Raw genomic sequence first — 8918 nt, 5'->3', positions numbered from 1 at the left:
TCATGGAGACCACTTGCTCTGAGCAATCAATTCTGGATTTGATAGAAAAGAAACCATTCAAAAGGAGAGATGAAAGAAGACATGATCCCTCCATACACTGTCAGACCAAAACTGTGGCTTTATTGACAGTTCTTCTACAAAGTCTGGAATGCTAAACATCATCATTCAGTGTTTTTTTTAAAGAATTTATTAAGGGCCTACTATGTGCTCTATACTATGCTGGGTACTAGAGTTTGGGGGCAGGGAGGAAGACAAAAAGAAGTGTAAATCATGGCTCTTTTCCTCAAAGAAAAGGGAATTGGACTAGATCCCTAAGGTTACTTCCAGTTCTAAATCCTTTGTTTCTATGACAGAAGAGTGGGAGAGGAGAGGAATAAAGGGGGTGTAAGACAAGCTCGGTCTACTTCATAATTTTGCCTAGCACAGGTCCTATACAACCTTATTTTGAGATAGCTAAAGGGAAATTTCTCTGTACTAAATTTACATGCATAGGAAAAGCCCTGAGCATGAACACAAGCAGATGGAATGTATATCCCAGGAGAATTCGTTCTCTTGCCCCACCTCTGCACACTACTTTGGATAAGCACCCTTCCTAGGCACCAGGCTAGGTCAAAAAATTGAGTAATGTCACTATGTGTGACCAGTGGATATATGCTATGTTCTTCGTCTGATTACCAGTAAACTATCCAAAGCCCTCCATTTCATTTCACTCTCAGATCTTTCACCTCCCCTGTATAGGGAATATCAAAGTTTCAATCTCTGTCTTGGGGAGCCCATCTGGCCAATAGCCCACCTGCTCCCGTAGTTCTGACTGGTCCATAAAATCACAGGCTTTTAGAGTTAGAAGGGACCTCAGAGGTTGTTTAGTCCTACTTCTTTTGGATCATGCTATTTTTAAATGAAGGAAGGCCAAGTAAATAAATGAAAAATGAGAACAAGATACAAAGCTTTACTTCTTGGCTTGCTATGACCAGACTGCTGTGTTCTTCTGTCTTTGGCTTTGTGTCTAGAAATTGGTTTTAAATAGTTTATTAGGACACATTATTCTAGACCCTAAATTTAAAAAATTACTCAGAGAGTCATTCTCATTCTTTGAAAAAAATGTTTATGCAGAAAGGAAAAGAAGGAGAAGGTAAGAAGGAAGGAAGGAGGGAAGGAAAGAGAAAAAGGAAATAGAAAGAAAGAAGGAAAGAAATGAGAAAGAGAGAAAGATTAGGACTCTTTCTCATTCGAAATGTTACTGTTTCATTTCTTTTTGTTAGCTTTTGTTCAACATCCTCTGAGGCCCTGTGATGGGATGTTTATCTCAGATCAAGAAGATAGCAGGATTGCTAAGTTAGTATAATGGTTAAAGTTTAATCAACTAGAGAGCAATTTCTAAGTAAAAGTTAGCTGATTAATTCAATTTTTAAAAATACTGCTTTCTAAATTGAGTTGTATTGAGGAAAGCACATTTGTTTTCTAAGATCTATTGGGCTTCACTGAATTGATCTCTTTTCACAAAATGTTTAAGATTTATTTTAATTAATTTATTATAATTAAGATTTATAGTTATATTAAGGAGAGTATGGTTTCTTAAATAGGCAGAAATATTTAGTGAGCACATACTATGTGGAAGGCACTCTATTATGTGCTGAAGATACAGAGAGACATAGTATAGCCTTGGGAAAACCATCTAACATCTTGAGCCTTTGGTTTTCTGCTTATAAAATGGGTGGGCATAAGAGGTAGGTATATGCTATCTAAGGGATTCACCAACTCTATAGTTCTATTACTCTATTAAGACATGGCCCTGACTCTCAGGCAGTTTATTAGGTGAGAAAACAAGTTGTAGAAAATTGTGATGACTTTTATTTTGGTGGCATCAAACAATGTAATGTGTGCAAAGTGTTTCAGTTGTTGTTGTTCAGGCATTTCGGTCATATCCAACTCTTCATGACCCCATTTGAGCTTTTCTTGGCAAAGATAATGGTGTGGTTTGCCATTTCCTTCTGCAGCTCATTTTACAGATGAGGCAAGTGAGGCAAATGGGCTTGAGTGACTTAAGTGTCTGAGGGCAGATTTGAACTGCGGTCTTTCTGACTCCAGGCCTGGCACTCTATCCACTGTGCCAAAGCACTATATAAATGTCTATTTTCACTGTTACTGTTTTTAAAGATCATCACTGATTATAATAATAGTAATAATATTTGTAATAGTGAGAGACCTAGTATGGTATATATATCTATGTATTTGTATGTTTGTGTGCGTACACACACATACATAGATACATGTATGTGCGTATGTATATCTATATACCTATACGCACGCACACCCACACGCACACACGCACACATGCACACACACAAAATAAGGTGATTTGGGTAGGAGAGGTACAAGTAGCTAGGGGAAGTAGGCACCATACCAACTTAAGAATACTTAGGTTCCCTGTAGAAGAGTTTTCAAATTAGTTTGGATTTAATTAAGATTTGGAAGGAAGAAAAGAAAGATACCAAAGGAAATGAGCATAAGAACATTGAATCCGGATTGTCTTCCTTTTCTTTTTGTGTGCAGTTAATACAAAAGATATCACAAATTAAAGGGAGTCAGTAAAAGAAACATTAAGAGCAGCTGATTAAGTCAAAGAAATCCCAAGGTTCCTTACGGTCATTTGAAGATATTGCAATATTTCTTAGGCAGAGTGAGAAAAAGGTGTCCCTTAAATTTTTAGGAATTTTCTCCTTAGATCAGCTATCCCAAAAGCCTGAGTTTAAAATGGGAGCGAAAAAAATCATCCCAATAGCTAATTGAACCTAGAGTATAATATTTCTGAAAAAGACGAATAAGGAAGGAAGCAAAGGATAGGCTACTGATTTAGACTTTACTCAGAACTAATCGATGTCTTGATTTGACTCTTCTCCTTGGATAGTCTGATCCTTCTTCTCAGACACTCATACCATCAAAAAAGAAAAGCAAAACTACGTAACAAGTCCAGTGTTGCTTGACTACTTTACAAAGCCCTGTTCTCAAGAACCCTAAAGCTAAAACAAGATTATACCTCCAGATTTCTGAGAAACTATGCATTTTCCCAGGCTGTAAGTATCATTAATAGTCTTTGACTTATGGCTTGTCTTACCATAGCGTTAGCATATGCAGTGAGAACTTAAATATTTGCTGTATGGTGAATCAAAGATCGATCTGAAGTTTTATTGGGTGCTATAGGATAATAGAATTAGTTTTACCAAAGCCTCAAAGATATCAAGGAAAGAAATCTAAAAACAGTTCGAGGAAATAAAAGCAAACAAAGCAAAAAAGTTCATAAGAAGACACAAACAGGACAGAGGTGCACAGTGGGTAGACCTCTGGGCCTGGAATCAGGAAGACCTGAATTCACATCTAGCTTCAGACACTTACTAGCCATGCAACCTTGGGCAAATTATTTAATTTCTGTATTCCTCAGTTTCCTCAACTGTAAAATGGGGTTAATGACAGCTCTTACCTCACAGGGTTTTTGAGAGATCAAACGAGATATTTGTAAAGTGCTTGAGACATAGTGCTAAATAAATGCATGCCCCTCCTCTCTACCTATTCTGTTAAATTTGACATAGATATAGATATCTATTTAAATATGACCTGTATGTAAGCAAAAATTCATGGTTTCACATGCAATCCTCTTTTCTGTTTGGAATATTGGAATACTGGAATATTTGATTTGTTTATAACTGAGGATAGGGGTAGGGACTACTTGGTATAGGGAATTTCCTCAATGAGAAAACTCATTCTACCAATGCAGATCCACACTTCCTCTGCAGCTGATATTCTTAGAGAGCTTCGAGAGCATTGAGAGGTTAAGTTAGTTGTCCAGGGTCACACAGCCAGCAGTGTCAGAAGCACTTCTCGAACCCAGTTCTAATTGTCTTTAAGGTCAGCTTTCTATCCATTCTATTGCACTGCCTCTCACATTTAATAAAATAAAAAATTCAAAAAACAAACTAAAGTTGATACTTTAGCAAATCACTGAAAAAAAAATGATGTGCTAACAAGCAGAGAAACAAAAAACAGAACCAAGAAAGCCATCAGTTCTTTGGGATGCTGAGAAGAAGAGCATAGCATTGGAACTGAATGATTTCTGATCTGTACTTTTTGCACCTTCCCTTAAGAAAGGAGCAGAGTAATGGCCTAAAATCAGCTAGGTGGAGCAGTGGAGAGAACACCAGTCATGGAGTCAGGAAGACCTGAGTTCAAATTTGGCCTCAGACCCTTAATAGCTCTGTGACTCTAGGCAGGTCACTTAACCCTGTTTGCCTCAGTTTCCTAATCTGTAAAAGGAATTGGAGAAAGAAATAGCAAACCATAACAGTATCTTTGCCAAGGAAACTCCAAATTGAGTCATGAAGGATCAGATACAACTGAAATGACTGAAAAACAACAGCAATGGCCTATAATCTTCATCACCCTATGCAGATCACTTTCCATGTTTCTGTTCCTGGAAACCCAGTGCAGTAATTTGTCCAGCCAATGGAACAGTGATATTCACCCAACCATCTACCACCATAGCCTAACCAAACTAAAGATTTACAGAACAAGGGTTATGTTTCTACTTGGTGGCCTTGAGACTTGGACTTGCCCAGACACCAGGCACACAAAAGCCTTCTTGAGCAATATCCTCAGCACTCCCTATGGAAATTTAAAACCATTGAATGCTTGATGATTAACTAATCCAGTCCTAAAAGCCAGGAGGACAGCATAAAATCTATATCTGCTGTATCCCAGGTTCTCTGGACATTCGTGGAAGACAGATAACAGCAGGATGTAGGTAAGGAGGTGCAGTTTGTCAAACAGAACAGGCAGAAGACATGACCAAGACCACCAGACATAACTGTGGGATTCTGGGAAGAGTGTTGGTCAGACCAGCCCGGCATGCGACAGTCAAAGAGGAAATGGACATTTTCCTTCCACAAAATCTTGGGGACAGTCTCTAAAAGGAAGAGTCATTGTCACAGAGCAAAGAGATTTCGGAGCTATCAACAGAACTCCAGCTACTGACTGGAGGCAGGCTCCATGGATGGGTTTTGCCAACGCTGTTTTATGGCACATGTGGAGACAGCACGGTAAACCCTGCTGGACTTGGAGTTAGGAAGATCTCAGCTGAAATTCCAACCCAGACACTTGCTAGTTAGGTGACTGGCAAGTCATTTCCCTTCTATGTTTCTTCAGTTTCTCATCTGAAAAATGAGAGATGTGGACTCAGCAGCCTCTAAGGTCTCTTACAGCACTAAAGTTTTGATTCTATGATTCTACATGGTATCTTTTATTGTTCAATTCAAGAATATAAGCTCTTGCAAGTAGGGATTGTTTCATTCTTTGTACTTGTATCCCCAGCATCTAATACAACGTATAGTAGGTACTTAAAAAATATCTGTCGATTGTTTGAATTTGAAAATTTACTAAGTGCCTACTACGTACAAGGCTCTGAAGCTGTTCCTACCTTCATAGACCTTACATTCTGCCTGGAGGATACAACACGTACAATGATGAGTAAAAGTATAATGTAGCTATGAAGTATACATGTTATAAGAGGGAAAGAGCTCTAATACCTCTGTGGGTTGGGAAAGGCTTCTCTTGGAACCTGACCTGAGCCTCAAAGGAAACCAGAGGCCCAGAAGCAAAGACGGCAGGAAGTGCATCCCAGGCGCTGGGGATGGACTATGCAAAGGTATAGAGGCAAGAGATCAGCATTGTATCTAGGAAACAACTAGCAGGCTAGTTTAACTGGACTAGAAAATGCATAAAGGGAGTAATAGGAAATAGGCTGTAAAGTTACCTAGGAGCCATATTATTGAAGGCTTTAAATGTGAGGTTGAAGAGTTTTTAAATTTCCTCCTAGAGACAATGGAGATAAGCCCCAAGTAGATTGGCTGTAAGCCCTCTGAGAACAGGATCTACAGCATGTAATTTTTCCCTACATATCACCCCATTGTCTAGTTATAGGATTAATCATAGTAGGTGCTCTATCATTTTTTCAGCCACATTCACATGTTGTGCATTAAATACCATGTTTAAATACAAAGGTAAAAAAAAATCTAGTAAGAATTGCCTAGTTGCAATGTTTTATTCTCATTTGAATGTGTTTTCACAGACTTATTATGCACAGAAAGAATAGTATGAATCCCTTTCCCTTCCCAAGGCTTGTAAATAATGAAAAAGGAAGGAGAGGAAAGAAGAGGAGGGGGAGAAAAGGGGAGGGGTGGGGAGGGGAGGGGAGAGAGGAGAGGAGGGGACAGAAAGGGAGGAGAGGAGGGGGGAAGGGAAAGGAGGGGAGGGGAGGGCAGAAGAAGAGAGAGAGGAAGGGAGAGGAAGGGGGGGAGGGGAGGGAGGAGAAGGGAGGAGAGAAAGGAGACAGGGAGATAGAGAGGGAATAAGAGAAAGAGAGGGAGAGAGAAAGGGAGTTGGAGAGGAATGGGAGTAGGAGATGGAGAGAGAAAAGAAGAGGAAAAGAGAGAAGGAGAAGAAGAGAGAAAGGGAAAGGAAGAAGAGAGGAAAGACCCAAATCTGGTTGTTATTTAATGAGAGAGAATTGCCCAAACCCAGAGTGGAGCAAAGAGTGTTGATTTGAAGTGAAAAAGAATGAGGGTCAGATCCTCACTCTCTCACTTGTTGCCTGTGTAACGCTGGGCAAGTTATTTAAGTTTTCTGGGCCTCAGTTTCTACATCTGTAAAATAAGGGATTTTGACTCTGTGGTCCCTTCTGATTGACAGTTGTTCTGTCTGTGTAGAACACTTGCGCATTCAGGCAATAGTCTCTCTCAAGTGCAAAAAGAATTAAGATGAACCCCACATTCCAGGGCTTTGATAAAGAAAACCATTCCTAAACATAAGTGCAACTCTTTACACGAGAGGTCATACCAATGAGGTCCAAAAGGGGGCAGCAAGTCACCCCTCTTCTGAAGCTAGGCCTTGTGTGTCTGTGTAACTTACGGCAGTCCTGCCTTTCCATAACTGTTCAGACCTGCCACAGTTTATCTTGCCTGGCTTCTGTAAGCAGGTTGGTTAGCTTTCCCCAAAATCCAAAACAAAGAAGCAAACAAAGCCAAGAAAATAACCACCAAAACAATTAGGAAGGGCTGGGTGGGGACTGGCCACTGGGGCAAGTTGCCAGCTGCTATTTAAAATTCGGTTTTGACAGAGAGGCGGAAGCTCCTCTGGAAAAATGGGTAATTCAGGCCAAGGGAGCAGCTGCCTGCATTCCTGCAAAGTCACAGGAACTCTCCGACGACCTTTCAGTCAGAGCACAAGCCACCGAACCTAATACTTCCCTTGGTTTCCTGATGTGGAAGTCAGGGCCTTGAGTGTTCTTGGGCTGGCCTTCTCTGTCCTTCCCTGGGAATCCTCCCACCCTGCCCTGGAGAAAAATGTAAAGAAAGAGACAGGAGAAGGAGCCCAAGGTAGGGAAGATGCTTCCCTGCTGTTGCTAGGCTCCCACGCTGGGGACCACTCTGTCCTGTGTTCAACGAGATGGCTGCATGCTTCTTGCTTATTCTCTATTTATCTTTCTTCCTCTTTGATTACATTACAGAGTAACTGTTAACATTTGCCTAAATGTGCACTTGATGGATAAAGCGTCTCAATCTGTGTCTAAATTAGTTAAACCAGCTGGCTCATTCAGCCAAACAGATTATTCAATTGCGAGGAGGAAGGAAGAAGAGGAAGAACTTATTTGGGCATTTGTAGGTAAACTAGGTGACTGCATGATTGATTTTTCACCTTTCTGTTGGTAGTGTTGATGTTTGCTGTTGTGTTTGTCCTTCATTCTTGAAGGGACTGTGACATCAGGAAGATGATGCCATGACTTGCAAGTGAATTGGTTTTAAGTGAGGGAGGGCTGTGCAAAGTCACCAGCCTCATTTTCTCCTCCACAGCAATCTGGGTCCAGTGGCAAGATATATTTCAGAATGACTAAAGATGGCCCTCAAGGTTGATGATAGAGACAAGTTTGGTGGTACCAATAATGTATTAGTAAGTTGCTGAATGGCAAGGTAGTTATATTTTGGAGGGCTGTGTATTCACCCCAGAAGACATCTCTATGGCTTTTTTCCCTCTCATATATCATACCAGTACAGAACACTGACATCTTTTCTGATAAGTTCTACATGGAGCCTTATTAGAGCTGCAGCAGATGGTGATTAACAGGCCAGGAGAATAAAGACAGGAAATGGATCTGTGATTTCATTGGCACAAGAAACTCCCTCTGTCAATGCAGGTCAACCCCTTCTCTGAAAATCAGAGAATTATTACCTATGCTATGGCAGCAAACTTGATGGAGATAGATCCCTGGCGGTTGTATAGGAACATAGAAAACACAAATTAACATCTCCTAGGTTGTTTTATTTATTTGTTAAACATTTCCCAATTACATTTTCATCTGGGTCAGGCTGCAAGGGAGTGTTGTAGGTCCCTTGTGGTCCCTGTGTTTGACATCTGGCCTAGAGTATTGAGAGGTTAAATGACTCCTTAGAGTCACATAGCTAGTATGTGTCAGAAGCTGAATGTGAATTCAAGTCTTCCTGGCTCCAAAAATAGCTCTGTATCCATTATTAATAGGAAGATTCGATTTAATTGCTTTTGCTTAATTAAATTCAGGCAAATTGAAATTTGTGATGATAATGATAGCTGATCTTTATATAGTGCTTTAAGGTCTGCAAAGTGTTTACATTCATTAGATCTTTTGAGCCTTACAATGAACCCATGAGAGTAGATATCATACCCATTTTACAGGTGAGATTCATAGAAGTTGTGACATGCCCATTTGTTTATGTACCAGACGCAGAGGTGGGGAACCTGCAGCCTCGAGGCCATATGTGGCCATCTAGGTCCTTGGGAGTGGGCTTGACTAAGCCCAAGTATTACAGAACAAATTCCTGTATTAAGGGTATTTGTTC

The sequence above is a fragment of the Trichosurus vulpecula genome, chromosome 7, assembly GCF_011100635.1.
Source record: "Trichosurus vulpecula isolate mTriVul1 chromosome 7, mTriVul1.pri, whole genome shotgun sequence".
NCBI classification, from domain to species: Eukaryota; Metazoa; Chordata; class Mammalia; order Diprotodontia; family Phalangeridae; genus Trichosurus; species Trichosurus vulpecula.
The sequence above is the reverse complement of the archived record's forward strand: the minus strand, read 5'-3'. Positions refer to the sequence as shown.